This window comes from Callorhinchus milii, unplaced genomic scaffold (assembly GCF_018977255.1).
Source record: "Callorhinchus milii isolate IMCB2004 unplaced genomic scaffold, IMCB_Cmil_1.0 Scaffold24, whole genome shotgun sequence".
NCBI classification, from domain to species: Eukaryota; Metazoa; Chordata; class Chondrichthyes; order Chimaeriformes; family Callorhinchidae; genus Callorhinchus; species Callorhinchus milii.
Window position 1 is genome coordinate 4,779,083 of NW_024704765.1, and position 15,957 is coordinate 4,795,039.

Here is a 15,957-nt window from a genome sequence, read left to right on the forward strand (position 1 = left end):
TGTGTTTGGACAATGGATTAAAGGAGGGACGAGGGATTAAAGCCCAAATTTATCAAGTGACTAAGAGAAATCAAAGGAGGAGAAGCAAACATGGGATGGAGAAAGGAAGCCCAGAAAATATGTTCAGTTACACCCAGGCAAGAACTAACAGGATTCAGTGCTGTGAAGCGAAAAATTCATGACAACACCAGAAAGTATTTCCTTCCACAGAGCGTGTATTTTGGTAGGACAATGAGCCAAAGAGCCTTCTTCATCCCAAATCTCCTCCTGTGATCTGGTGAGAGAGGTTCGGGAAGCTGAAGGGAGAGGCGCCGAGGACAAGAGTAACCCAAAGTAGTCAAGTCTAGACTGGAGGGTTTCAGCCCCGGCTTAATGGTTCAACACATGTAACAACACATCTTGTGTCCTCATCCAGGAATCCAGTGATCGTAGGAGAGACAGAGAGTGAGAGAAAGAGAGAGAGAGAGAGAGAGACATGCTGGGACATGGATCCGGGGAATGATACGCAAAGAAAACAACAACGAGTGATACAATCTTTGCATTTTGATACAGCGTCTTTTCACATTATCGAGACGTCTCAAAGCGCTTCACAGGATATATTGTAAAGTGGATCGACTGTGCGAAACGCAGCAGCCATTTGCGCACAGCGGCGTCCCACAAGCAGTCGTGGATTGAGTGACCACATTTTGGGAGTAAGAGTGGTTATTCAGTCGGCAGAAGTCACTGAACGGTGAAAAGGCAAAGTTTCCAAAAAATGGAAAGCTCCAATTTGCTACAAAATCCTTAATAATAATAATAACGCTCACATTTACAGCACCTTTCACGTCAGGAGGACGTCTCGAAGCGTTTCACTGTCAATTGTTGTCTATTTTGTGGACGAATATAACAACAACTTATGTCGCATCCTTTAAGCAGGGTAGCGTCCCAGAGCGCTTAAGCAGCCAATTTGCGAGGATTACTAATTTGCTCTCAGTGACTTCCCCGCAAGTAACTGTGAAGCCGAGGGTGGGGGAGGGGAGTTGATTGAAGGAGAGAGTGGGGTGGTGGGGGGTGAAGGAGAGAGTGTCAGGTCCTGACCAATGTGTAATCCCCCAGTGCCTTCGCCGCTTCCTCCCTTTCCTCCTTCAAGGCCGGTCTCAAGACCTATCTGTTCAACGGTGTCTTCAGCTCCCCTCTCGACTCTCTACCCCCTCCTCGCTCCCTCCCTTCCCTCACCCTGACCTTTTCCCCCACTGCTCGGGTCCCGACCCAACTGTCCAGCGCCTTGGGACGTCCTCCCGACGTGAAAGGCGCTCTATAAATGCAATCTTGTTGTTGTTGTTGTGATCAACAACTAATGCATTTTCCAATCATGGGGGAGTGGGCGACGCTGAACCAGCAATCTTAGCACCATCTCCGTTAGTCCTGAGATGGTAAAGATGATGGCGATGATGATGGTGATGATCTTCTCTCTATCAATGGCCTTGGGTTGAGGAGATCCATGGTTGCGATAGTGAAGGAATGGCCAAGGTGGTTGGTGAGCTGGAGAGGAGCCTGGAGCTTGAGGTGATGTCCCCGGTGACCAATGCAACTAAGCTCTCGTTCCAGGGCTGGGAGTGAGACCGGAGAGGTACATACAGCAGATAGCTCAGAGTGCAGTGCCAGGAGAGAGCAAGAAGGAACGAGAGGAAGAGAGAGAGAGAGAGAGAGAGAGAGAGAGAGAACAAGAGAGAAAGAAAGGGAACGGGCAAGAGAGCAAGTGTTGAGTCTGGTCAGAGGGAGAGAGGGAAAGGGAGAAAGAGAGAGAGGGATGGAGAGAGACAGAGGGGAGAGAGACAGAGGGAGAGTAACGTGAAGCTAGGTCAGAGGGAGAGAGAGAGAGAGAGAGAGAGAGAAAGCATGGAGCCAGGTCAGTAGTTATATAACATACAGTATTTTTCGTTTAATCCGGTTGAAGCTTTTGATAAGGTCGGAACTTGAAGCCAGAATAAAAGCAAATTACAATTAATTAGTGAATCGTTCCCTTCTCCCCCTGGCTGTACTGTATAGGGTTTTAGCTCTTAACAGTTCAACCCATCAAAGCACATTAAGCACAGGCTCCTTCAGACCCAATTGCAAGGACAGCAGCAATTGTAAATCCAGGCATCCTGTGCCAAGGAACTCAGGCAAAACGGCTCATTAACAACAGAGGGAGAGAGAGAGAGAGAGAGAGAGAGAGATAAAATCTTCAAACCAGACAAACCAGCTTTATTCTGTGTGAACCCACTGCAGGAATTGTGACCCATTTACCGGTGGAAGCATTCAACTCCGAAGCAGTCAGATACCTCCTGCTCATTTGTACGTTAGGGTGAAGGCAGTCAGTACGATGCCAACTCTTAGTTAAAGGGGACGTGCACCGCGTGGCGCAGACTGGAGGCCTTATGCCAGCCCAGGCCCGAGGCGTAGCAGCACGTTAAGTGGGAACATGGGAGCAGGACTGGGCCACTCAGCCCCTCGAGCCTGTCCCGCCATTCTATTAGATCTGGGCTGAGCCGTATCTCAATTCCAATTACTCAGAGCTTATTTTTATGCCATCTTTTGTGGAGCCGTGAAGTGAATAACAAAAAATTAACCATGCACTCCCTATAAAGCCCGACCACCATCGTTCAGATGCCCCAAAGTGCTTCACAGAATGCACCGTAAAGTGAACTGACTGTATGTTTTGTAGGCGCAAACAGTCGTGGATTCAGTGAAAATAAGCCCCTGGCTTACAAGGTACAGACAGGGGGAGAAGGGAATGATTCATTAATTATCCTAGAATCATAGAAGCATCGAATTATACAGCACAGAAGGAGCCCATTCAGCCCATCGTGTCTGCACCGGCTCTTTGAATAGAGCTGTCCAAATCAATCCCACTCCCCCGCTCTCTTCCACATAGCCCTGTAAACTTTGTCCTCCCCAAATAATTACCTACTTCTCTCTTAAAAGTTGTTATCAAGTCGGCTTCCACCACCCTTTCAGGGAATGCATTCCAGATCCCAACAATTATAATGAATTGTAAATTCCTTTGTAAAATTTATTTTACAAAGAATGTTTCTTTTGTTACATGGAGGATTGTTGACCCACATAATAAGGAGACTTTGGACCCACTTTGAAGTGTCGGCCTAGACTAAAGATCCTGCGACGCAATAGGAAAAGAGAAGGGAGTTCCCCCCCACCCCCACCAAGATCCCTGGTCAACAATCCTCTTCTAGATGATTTGATCATGGGCTCGTTTGTGGGACAGAAACTGTGTGCAAATCGGCCATTCCCAGATGCTGATTACCCCTCTGTGAAAATAAATACTTCCTGTGCCCTCTTCTTCTGCTAATTCAATAATAATAATAATAATAATTCTAATTATACAAGGATTATTATTATAACTAGGACTATCTGGAAGTATTATGTGGATTTCGGCACTCAATCCCATTTAGCACCTTACATACGGTATCTCTAGGAGGTCTCTTTTCTAGGCTGAAGAGTCCTAATTGATGGAACCTCGTACCTCATACCCCTAACACCAAGGATCATCCTCGTTAATCTCCTTTGCACTTTGCTATTCTCGCGCAGTGGGACACTACCCCGTGTGAAGGGCACGGTATAAATGCAAGTTGTTGTTGTTGTTGCTATATCGCTCCAGGGCTTGAGCAGCCCCATCTCCCCGACTCATGTCGTGGTGAGCACAGCCCTGTATCTATATATGAAACACACAATGCGTTAAGGTACGTTTGGGCAAGTCACATAGTTTACAGTAACCAACACCTGAGGGGGGGGGGGGGGGGTTTGAACCCAGTTGCAACCTTTCTCTCACATGCTTGTGGTTTTGATACAGGTCCTCTAAGGCAAAGGCAAGTCGGAGAGATCGCAAGGTGGGAAAAATGCCGTGAAGTCGTGTTTGGCCCTCTATTTATTTTGAGTTTCGATACAGTCTCTCTCTCGCGCTCTCTCTCTCTCTCGTCAGTTGCACATCGCAGTCTACCGTTGACATTCACCTGAACGAATAGGTGAGAAAAATCAGTCAGTGGACCCCAAAATCTACCCGGTACAGTGCTGCTTAAACTGTGCCTCATTTCACTCTAATTGCCATGAGGAATGCTTTAAGGAATACCGCAAATTCTCCCCCCCTTTTTCCCCACCGCCACACCCCCAAATTTCAAAATTGATTCGATGCCACACACACACACACACACACACCCACACTTTGGTCGAGCCCAAAGCAGAGGGGGAGAGAGGGAGGGAGGAATGTGTGTTCAAGTTCAATGATTAAAAAAAAATTACAGGGAAAAAATACCATCTTTTCTTAACAGGTATGACAATACGTTTCCTAATATCGAATCCGTTGTGTTTTATTCAGGGCGAAGCAGGAGAGAGGGAGGCAGCCACTGACACATGTGAAAAGAAGTTAGAAGAAATAACTATCGGACTTTCACGCGGGGTGAGTGATTCAGCCTCTGGAATGCGAGTTGGCAGAAAAATGGTCAAGCTGTGGTGTGAGGACATGCAAGTGATCATGTCAGCAAAGATCTGCTTAAAGCACGAATGGTAATTGATTTCACAACGGTGGGGAGGGCAAGGCGGGGGACGTGCGGCAGGCTGGAGCCCGCTGAGCGAAGGGAGCGGGCAGGTTGTTAAAGGGTTAGGAGGTCACAGAGGTAGAAGGGGGGAGCGAGGCCATGGAGGACTTCGAAGGTGAGGATCAGGATCTTGACCTGTATCCTCTGTGTGATGGGAAGCCGGTGGAGTCGGGCGAGGATGGGGGTGATGGGGTCCGCAGAGCCTGGTGCGGGAGAGGACACGGGCTGCAGAGTTCTGGATGACCTGCAGCCTGGGGAGGGAGGAGTCGGGGAGGCCGACAAGCAGGGAGTTTGTATAGTCGAGCCTCGATGTTATGAATCCGTGTATGAGGGGTTCGATGGCCTGTAGTGTGAGACAATGGCGCAGTCAGGCGGTGTTGTCGAGGTGGGAGAAGGCAGAGCAGGTCATAACGCAGATGTGGGGTAGAAAACAAGACGCCAAGGTTCCAGACTGGCTTAGTAAAGTGCGTGTGGATCTTTGGATGGTGATGCTGTCAGCGCTTGAGGTGTGGAGGCGTTGACGGGAGTCAATCAGGAGAGCCTCCCTCTTGTTGACGTTCAACTGAAGAAAGTTAGGTCTCATCCAGGACTTGATGTCTGACAGATGCGGTCGAAGGGATAAGTCTCAAAGTGGAATTTGAGGGTAATAACAATAATAATCCTTACATTTCGAACAGCACCTTTGACACAGGAGGACATGTCAAAGCTCTTCACGGGGTTTACTGAAAAGTGGAGTGACTGTGTGTTTTGTAGGCTAATATGGCAGCCAACAAGCAGGTGGGACTTCAGTTTAATGTCTCATCCAGACGGCATCTCCTACAATGCAGCACTCCCTCCCCCATCCCAGACCATGAGCTCAAAGTCTCCCAAAGTGCAGCTTCAACCCCCCCCACAACCCCCCAGTTACCCATTCCCCATTCCCATTCCCTCACCACAACCTTCAGGCCTTAGAGGAGATGAGTGCCACTGACTGAGCTAAGCTGAAACACAGTGGACAGAGGATTGGACATTGGTCTGATTGCCTCTACAGTTTCTCCAGTGACTGTCATAATAGGTTTGAGGCCTGGGAACAAGAGATTCCGCACTATCCCAACACGGGAACGCTGCCCAGTGTGTGTATGTGTGTGTGGGGGGGGGGTGGGGGGTGGAGGGGGCGGAAGAATAATTAAAATCCAATTAAAAATAATTATGATTCAAAACTATTGACATTTAATGTTCCATCCATTTCTGCTTCTTTTGTTCTGAATTGTTGATGGCATTGTTGTGGCTTTTGTAACTCGAGGGAGGGAGTGGGAGAGGGAGAGGGAGGGAGGGAGAGGGAGGCAAAGAGAGGGAGCCTTGCAGTGTTAAGGGCATTGATGTGCTGTGGATAATGGAAACAATTGAGAATTTTTCTATAACCTAAATCAGAGAAAATTCCCAATGTTGCCTTCTGCAAGTCAACCTGATTGGCATCTTACATTGGGTGGGGGTGGGGGGGGGGGGGTGGTGGTGGGGTGGGAGGGGGAAGAGAGGGTAGCCTAGTTGAAGGTGCAGGAGGTAGAGGGGAAGAGAAGGGAGGAGGAGGCTTGAATGGTATACAAACACCGGCACAGAGTGATTGGGCCGATAGGCCTTTTCTGTGCTGTAACGTACTATGTAACTTCATGTAGCTTCTGAGGACTGTAAACAGTCATTCATCCATGGGTTAAAGCCAAGGATGGTGCTGTTGGGACTCGGAGAGCTCCCTCCAGAGGCCGAGGGGGTAAAAGCCAGAACCCACTTGCAGAAAATCACGAGGGAGAAGATCGGATCGAGACCTCTTGGGGCCTTTGATCTCACCCCCGGCCGACCCTCAAGTAAATCCTGGGAAGTGATTTGAGATGTGCTCCTGAGCTGAAAGGCACAATATCAACTCCAAGGATTATTATTCTATTATTTCCGCCCTCCACACACACACACACACACACACAGACTCACATTAGACTTCTGGGTATGGTGAGGTGTATCCTTTAGATGAGGAAGACCCTTTCGTCCTCATTTGATCTCCCGCCCACCCACCACAGACCCTTTGAGCCGTCTCCTCCACCACCCTTCCTAGTGACCCTTGTTCCTGCTGGCACTATCAGGATCCCTTTGACGAAGTAACTAGGGAGAAATTATTTCCACTGGTCGATTAATGAGTAACTACAAACAAGATTAGGAACAATTGTTTCATGCAAAAGCCACCTAATGACTTATCTTTTCAGTCACTGTCTCAACAACAAGAAGATTACATTTGTCGAGAGAGAGAGAGAGAGAGAGAGAGAGAGGGAGAGAGAGAGAGGAGAGAGAGAGAGCTGACCCTTAATCCCGTTGCTAAAACAGTCCTTGAATTCCATACAATGCGTTTCGCTTCGGGAGAATGTCTCAAAGCTCTTCACAGGGATTCAATGCGCACAGGAACATAGGAGCAGAAGGATCAGATTGCGTGCAACTCTAATCGTTCAGTGCTGTGTCACGCAAACGGTGGGGCAGACTAAATGGACTTATCCTTAGTTCCTGCAAAAAAAAGGATCCTTATGGTTTATTTTTGGGGGAAAAACGCCACAATTCCACTCTTTTTCTAACCGTTTATCCCCAGCTTTCCTCTTCTCTGTGAGTTGCCCCGTACGTGTAGGATGAGCTGCTGTGGATGTCGGTTGTCGAGAGGCGGTTATCAGTGTGCGGCCCACGTGCTCTTTGATTTGCGTTCACATCCTGTTGCACTGTAACCGCAGCCTGAAATAAATCAGCCTCTCCGCCCCAAACCTGGTACCCAAACCTCCCATCACATCAGCGCCGATTGAATAAAACAGACACAGACACATAGACACAGACCCAACCTCACCAACCACTTTGGGGTCTACAGTGCCACACCTGCAAGTAATAACAACACTTGCATTTGATAGAGCGCCTTATTTTGTGGGCGAAAGCCACACATTTACTTACATGGGAACATAGCAACAGGAGGAGGCCATTCAGCCCCTCTGAGCCTATAAAATCATGGCTGATCTGTACCTCAACTCCATTTAACCGCCTTTCCCCCGTATCCCTTCATTCCCTGACTTATCTATCCACCTCAGTCTTGAAAACGTGAATGGATCCACAGCCCTTTTGGGGCGTGGGGGGAAAGCGTTCCGTTTGGGTGAAAAACTGCCTCCTAATTTCACCCCTCAATATCCAAGCTCTCATTTTAAGACGATGCCCCCCCCCCCCTCCTTGTTCTGGATTCCCCACTAGAGGAAATAGTTTTATGCAGTGTGGTGACTGTGTGTTTTGTGAGCTAGAGCTGACACTTCAGCAAGCGCTGCATCAAGGTTGGGAGAGGAGCCATCAAAACCAAATCTGTTTCAGCGTGACCTTTGAATGGGCATCGAGAAAGATCTCATGACCGGTGTTAGTAAAGAGTGGGCCGTGTTCCCAGTGTCCCAGCCAACATTCCCCCTCTTCCCCACCCCCCGCCCCCCCCCCCACAACCCCGCCACCCTGCGGATAAAACTGGTCATTCGCTTGTGACCGCGAAAAAAAAGCTTTGCAGCAGCAAAAATGGGCAAACAATGCGCACACAGTAATACGAACCTCTGCCCACACAGTCACTACACCTGCCAGAAATTTTTTGCTGCTGCTAAGCTTTTTAATCGCTGCTGCCAAGCATTTTCTCTCAGTCACAAGTCGCTACCAAAGAAAAAAAAAATGTCACCTCATCTCTTCTGCGTTCCTTTTCTTTAAAGATGGAGGTCCGTAGCTCAGTGGTTAGAGCACTCGCCTCACAAGCGAGAGGACCTGGGTTCGATTCCCGGGTGGAGTGAAACGTTAGGCAAGTTTCCTTACTCCACACGCCTCTGTTTACCAGTAAGTAGGAACCCGGTTATCAATTGATTGTCGGATCACTTTTCCGGAGGTAATAATCCCCTCAAAAAATAATAATTACGTCAATCAATCCGCGACTGTTTGTGGGACGCTTCTGTAGGCAATTGGCCGCTGCGTTTTGCCCACAAGATCTAATAATAGTAATCCTTGCATTTGATATAGTGCCTTTTGAGACAAAATATACAGTCAATTCGCTTTACAGTGTATTCCGTGAAGCGCTTTGAGACGTCTCGAAGACGTGAGAAGGCGCTGTATCGAACGCAAGGAATAATTATTATTACGGTTCAGGAAGCTGACGGGCCAGTTCTTCCCCGGCTCTTGTTTTTAAGGCGTCAAGAAAGTCCCAGTCTCAGGCCTTTTGAGATAATGTGCGTTGGTTCCCCTCTGTGTGACCCATTGTCAGTTCCCGGTCAAATCGCCAGTGTCTGAAAACCGACTGGAGGAAGCTCTTATCTTTCGCCTTAAGCAGTAACACAAAGAGAGTCTTTCCTGCAAAACAAAGTGCTTTTGATGTGTTAGAAACAAACTTGCGCTCTTATAAACCTCTGTGTGTAATGTCAAATGCAAGGATTATTATTATAGTGTTATTATTATAGAGCTGTATATCAAATGCAAGGATTATTATTTTTATGATGTGCAGCTCACTTACTCCCGGCCGCTCCCTTCGCTCAGCGAGCTCCGGCCTCCTTCATGTCCCCCGCCCTGTCCTGTCCCGTCTGCTCCACCATCAGAGGGAAAGCTTTCGACTGTTCTGTCACCGCTCTCTGGAACTCCATCCCACAGCCCCTCCAACTTGCTCGCCCCCTCTCCCCCCCCCCCCCCCCCCCCCCCGCCCCTCGCTCCAGGCCACATCTCCAAATAACACCAACTTGCCTGTAGGCACAGCGCGGGGAAGCATCCCAGAGTGCCGGGCAGTGGCGGAGAGCGACGCTGAGCCGGGGGGGGGGGCGGGGGGAGAGGGGAGGAGGTGACCGTAAGCACGGCCAAGAGAGGAAGGTCTTCAGGGGTGAGCTGAAGATGAGGATGATTGGGGAAAGTGGAGGGATAGAGGCAGAGAGTTCCAGGATTTCAGAGCGCGGTGGCTGACAACCGATGATGGAACGGAGGGCACAAGGGACGTGCGGGACGACGGACACAATTGGGCAGAGGGTTGTGGTTTCGCCCGTAAAATACAGTCAATTAACTCATTACAGCGTATCCTGTGAAGCGCTTTGAGACGTCTCGAAGATGTAATAAGATGCTGTATCAAATGCAAGGATTATTATTATTATTATTATTATTATTATTGGGGAGCAAGCAGGTCCCTTGGGTGCATGTGAAGCTTTGCCAACCGTTTTGTGACGTCCTCTCAGCGCTGTGTCAATGTACATTTAGGAGTCCTGTAGCTCAGTGGTTAGAGCACTCGCCTGGCAAACGAGAGATCTGGGTTCGATTCCCGGTAGGGCAAAACCTTGGGCAAGTTTCCTTACTCCACACACCCAAAACCTTGGGCAAGTTTCCTTCCAACACACGTCAAGAAAAAAAAACAATAAAAACTGATCATTTCAATCCACGGCTGTTTGTGGGACATTGCTGTGCGCAATTGGCCGTGTTTCGCCCACAAATATACAGTCAATTCACTTTACAGTGTGTTCTGTGAAGCGCTTTGGGACGTCCTCCCGACGTGAAAAACGCTATATCAAATGCAAGGATTATTATTATTATTATTCTGTGAAGCGCTTTGAGACTTTAGAAGATGTGAAAAGCGCTACATCAAACGCAAGGATTATTATTATTATTACTAGCGGGTTCATTAAAACCACAAAACAAACAGACGAACAAACAGACAGACAGACAAATAAATAGACAGATAGACAGACAGTCAAACAAACAAACACACAAACAAACATGAACGAACGAACGAACAAACAATCTCTACATTTGATACAGCGCTTTTTATGTCGGGCGGACACCTCAAAACGCCTCTCAGGAGACCCCGTACTGCGGAGTGAGTGACTTGCTTATATAATAATAATCCTTGCTTTTGACTGTTTGGTGTGTTAAGTTCCCACAGTAAGAAACTGGACAATGCAACTGCACCTCAGTCCGTATCAAAACAAGTGAAGTGGATGAGAGGTCAAGAAGTGGTGAGATACAGCCCACATTCACCCCCCCACCCCCACCCCATCACCCACCCCATGCTGTCCATTGACCTCAGCAGACTCCGTCCTGCTCCATATCCCCCACCCGGCCTGGCCCGATCCACCATCAGTGGTCAGGCCTTCAGCCTCTCTACCCTTTCGAGCATCGCTCAGTCCCTTTGCCTCGCGCCCTCTCCTTTGTTTCCTTCCAACACACCTCTCAAAACCCTCCTCTTCGAACACGGCTTGGGTCATCCTCCTACCCTCCACCTCCAGCCCCCGCAGCCCTCCCCAGGCCCCCACCCCCGCTCAGGTCCAAATCCATGATGCATTATCATAGAAGCTTTGATTCATATTTATTTATTTTGGGGTGTGGGGAGGGAAGGAGGAGAGGGAGGGGAAACTGGGGCCAATTGAAACCAAATTGTTGGCACAAGGAAGGCTGTCAATTTGTCCTGAGCAACACTACTCAACACAATCCATGGAATGTGTGAGCTTCTCCTGCCCTCTAGAGGCCAGAGTCAATCGCAGACGGGAGATAATAGAACCTGCCATCGTCCCATTAGATCAAAGCCGACCTGACACGTAACTCGAATTTCCTGGCCTTATCCCCTGATGGTCTCACAGAGCTTCACAGGATACACTGTGAAGTGGATTGATTGACCGTGCGTTCTGTAAGCGATTGACCCTTAGCAGTGTCCCGCCAACAGCAAAGGAGCGAGCGACCCGTTTTAGTTGGGGGATTGTTAGCCAAGTCACCAGGAAAGAGAGAGGGAAACTCCCTTCTCTTTTTTGTGCAGTGCCATAGGATCTTTAGCATCCACCTGAATGGGCATAAATTGGACCCTGGTTTAATATCTCATCCAAGAGACGACACCTTGGTCATCCCAGTATTCCCAGCACCGTATTGGGAAGCCTTAGGATTTGTGGGTGAATGCGCTCCCAACTCAACCCGGCTGACCCATGGGAGCAAAGCAGTTGACTGTGTCCGTAATGGAGACAGATTATTGTGTTTAATAATAATCCTTGCATTTGATGTAGCGTCTTATCGCGTCTTTGAGACGTCTGAAAGCGAGATATACTGCAAAGTGAATTCACTGTATATTTTGTGGGCGAAACAGCGCAGCCAATTGCGCACAGCAGCGTCCCACAGACAGTCATGGATTGAGTGAGAAAATTATTATTATTATTGATTAATGAATTAATTTCTTTGGGAGGGATTATCACCCCTGGAAAGCGATCCATCAATTTGACTGACAACAGGGTAAGGAAACTTGCCGAAGATTTTGCCCCGCCCGGGAATCGAGCCCAGGATCTCTTGCCTTGCAAGACGAGCGCTCTAACCAATACCCTACAGGGACTCCATTTTAACCTAAAGAAGCTAACAGGAGATACACAGACAACTACCCCAATCAAACCCACCCCCCCCCCCACCCCCCCCCCCCCCCCCGCACTACCCCGCCACCCCTCCATTTGCGAGTCCATAGTCTAAATATGTCTTTCAGGAATTTTTCACTAATTCCGAGAGCAAATACCCGGATCAATGGCTCTGTGTGTTGGAAAGAAATCTGGAATGTATTAGTGCCCGAGCTCCGAGAGGCTGAGAGGGAAACATCAGTGATGGATTGTGGCCAATTCAGGATGCAACGGTACAGTGTGGAGCTCAGAGGTAATTGCTCTCACATAGCAATTCACTCTTTGTGTTTTATACCCCACTCGACTCCCTACCCCCCCCCCCACCCCTCTCACGCACCCCCCGCCCCACCACCCTCTCTCCCCCGAAGGAAACTTCCTGCTAACTAATTAAACCCCCCCACCTCCCTCGTCCTCCAATTGATTTCGGCTCCCGTTTCAGTGCCTGCGGAGAGGAGAAGGCAGCCTGTAAATTTATTTATTACAGGGCTAATTCTAATTTCGAGACCTGAAATTGATGTTTTTTCTCCACCTCTCTTTCCCCTTTTTCCCCCTCCCCTCACCTCCCCCTTCTCCTCCTGACATGAACACCCAGAGTGTTCACAAACCATGGGTGGTTGGGGGGGGGGGGCGGCAGGGAGCGGCGAGGGAGAGGGGTTATGTCTCCGCGCTAACCTTTGCCGTTTCCGACTCACGACTGATAATTGCGATGAAACTGAAGGCTTTGTCACGTTTGTACACAGTCCGGCTCAGTCACAAGCAGGTCTTGGCCTCCTCGTCAGAAGACTGTTGGTACAAGTCCCCACGGCAGGGCTTTGAGCTCACGGTCTCGGTTGAATCTCCGACTCAGGGAAGGGCTGTCGTTGTCAGAGGTGCCGTCGCTTGGATAAAGACATTAAAACCAAAGCCCTTCCTTGTTCGAGTGGACGTTATCGATCCCGTGGCTCCTACTTGAAAAGAGACGAACATTTCTCTCTCTCTCCCCCCCACCACCACCGCCCACCCACCCAAATGTAATGATGATTGTTATTACTAGTTCCCAGGTAAGTCCCCCTCCCTGTCACCCATCAACAACAACCACAACAACAACTTGGATTTATAGAGCGCCCTCCACGCCGGACGGCGTCTCAGAGCGCTTCTCAGTAACGGATCCCGGGACCATAATAATAATAATAATAAATAATAAATAATAATCCTTGCATTTGATGCAGCGCCTGATCACGTCTTCGAGACGTCTCAAAGCGCTTCGCAGGATATGTTGTAAAGTGTAGTGACTGTGTGTTGGGCGGGACGAAACGCGGCAGCCCGTTACGCACAGCGGTGTCCCGCACGCAGCCGCGGATTGAGTGACCAATTTATTCTTATTTTTTTTTGAAGGAATTGGAATAACTTGCCAGTGACTGTTGACATCAATATTAATCGTCTCAACGTAACTCGGAGCCTGGTTCTGCTGGGAGTCGAGGTTAATTAAACGCTCGGGTTGAAACCTGTTTCTCTTGCACAACCCGAGACCCCCGACCCCCGCCCCCAACAGGATGTGTCTCACGCACCTTCCTCCGCAGGCAGGGGAAGCTACATAACGGCTCGGATAGCGTTAGGAACCACGGAAACCGCAGGGAGGAACAGTGCGAGAGAACAGCACACTGTCACCTGCTTCCTCCCAGCGGAAACCCACACACCCCACCGCCCCCCACCCTACTACACCCCGATGTATGTTCGTCCCAGATAAAATCAGTCATTCCCTTTCACGGCTGTTTGGGGGAGCGCAGAGCTCGTTCGGGGGAGGTGGGGGAGTGGGGGAGAGAGAGAGAGGGGCCGGTATGACACGGTGATGGCAAATGACCTCCTCCGGTGGCTTGGCACTCTTCCGGTTCTGTGAGACGGTAATTGCAGCTGGCGGGTTCATGTAATAAAGCAACACGCGTGTCTCTCGCACTTGAGAGATAGAGAGAGACCAAATCTGTACAGTTTGCACCCGGTAAATAGGGTTATTTTTTACAGATTGATTTCGCTCGCTCGCTCGCTCGCTCGACGCGCACCGAGACTAGATTTGAACCAGATCAAGACTCCGTGACTTTCCTTCGAGTCTAGCGCCTGTTGAGCTACGGGAGAACGTTGCTTGAGAGGTAAAAGTGTCAGCGCGGGCGGTCGCGTGTTGCACCCAACAAGTAGCGCTCGCCAGCCGTGGAAACAGGAGGAGGCCATTCAGCCCCTCGAGCCTGTTCCGACATTCGATAAGATCGTGGCCGACCTGTGCCTCAAGGACGGCAGAGAGTGTATTCGATGTTATAATTCCCCCCATCTTTGAGCTCACCGTCTCGTCTCGTGCCTGTTGGCGATCCATGGCAGCGTGTAAGTCGGCTGCTGCATTTGCCTCCGTTTGAAGTTCTGGGGCGCTGTGTCGAATGCAATGACCGTGGATAAATTATTATAGTTTCGGGGGCGGCCGGGGGTACGTTTATTAATGATAATACATTAATAATAATAATAATAATCCTGGCCTTTGAGACTGAGCCTTATCATGTCTTCAAAACAGCTCAAAAGTGTCCCACAGGATATTTCCCCGCGACGGACGGGCGATGACTGTGTCATTTGGGGGCGAAACGCGGCAGCCAATTGCGCACATCGGGGTCCCCACCCACAGCCGTGGATCGAGTGACCAAATGATATGGTATTTTTCGAAGGGATCATCAGCCCCCGGAAAAAAAACGATCGGCCACTCGACTAACAACCGGGCTCCTGCTTCCCCGCCAGGTAAACAGAGGCGCGCGGGGCGGGGCGGGGGGGTGGGGGTGGGGGGGTAAGGAAATTTGCCCGTGGTTTTTTTTCCCCCCCCCCCCCGCCAGGTAGGGAATCGAAGCCGCTTGCAGAGCGAGAGCCCGCTGACCCCCCCGCCGCGCGGGATACCGAATTGTGGCGAGCGTCTGGAGATGCCGGGGTGTGGGGTGGGTTTGCGTGTGTGTGGGTGAGTGGGTGGGTGGGTGTGTGGGTGAGTGGGTGGGTGGGTGGGTGGGTGGGCGGGGGGAAGAGAGAGCTTGCGGGAAACACGCAATAACATGTGCGTTCGGGGAGGACCATCAGACTAGGAAGCCCATCAAGGCTCCTCGCTGTTGGCGGAGGGGAGGACCGGTCACTGGTTGCCCGGCAACAGGGATCCCATCAAATAGACCCTCCGAGTCTCTCGGCCCCAACCATCCCAATCGCATCGATTCAAAGAGACTGTGACCTGAAGCGGCCGCTCTCCTCCTCATTTGTACCGTAAATAACTGTCCGAGTCGACGGAGGGAAGACTCCCCGGGTTTGTCTGTGTGTCTCCCCCCCCACACCCCCCCCCTCCCCCCCCCCCCACCCCCTAATGCTGGGGTTTATGCTTTGGGTGGTTTGGAAAATGACATTGGTTGGGGGGGAAGAGAGGGGGGGAGGGGGGGGGGGAGAGGGGGGGGGAGAGAGGGGGGGGGGGAGGGGGGGAGGGGGGGGGAGGGGGGGGGAGGGGGGGAGGGGGAGTGGGGGGGAGGAGAGGGGGAGAGTGTAACACAAGGCACAGACTGAGCTGCTGCTGTAGAGCTGTTGATGTCATATTAATAAGCGAAAAGGTAAAGGCACAGAATGCCAAACCCTCTGTCTGTGATCACACTCACACACACTCACACACACACACACACACACACCCACACACAGAGACACACTCACACACACACACACTCACACACACACACCCACACACACACACTCACACAGACACTCACACACACAGAGACACACTCACACACTCACACACACAGAGACACACTCACACACACTCACACAGACACACTCACACACACTCACACACACACACACAGACATGCTCACACACACAGAGACACGCTCACACACACACAGACACACTCACACACACAGAGAGACACACTCACACACACTCACACAGACACACTCACACACACTCACACTCACACACAGACATGCTCACACACACAGAGACA

General features: G+C 50.2%; 1 non-coding gene across 1 annotated transcript; it reads left to right on the forward strand.

Moving 5' to 3' along the window:
- Positions 1-9,816: 9,816 nt before the first annotated feature.
- trnaa-ggc lies at positions 9,817-9,888 on the forward strand. The gene has a single exon. It is a non-coding gene; the product is annotated as a tRNA-Ala (tRNA).
- The last annotated feature ends 6,069 nt before the right edge of the window (positions 9,889-15,957 follow it).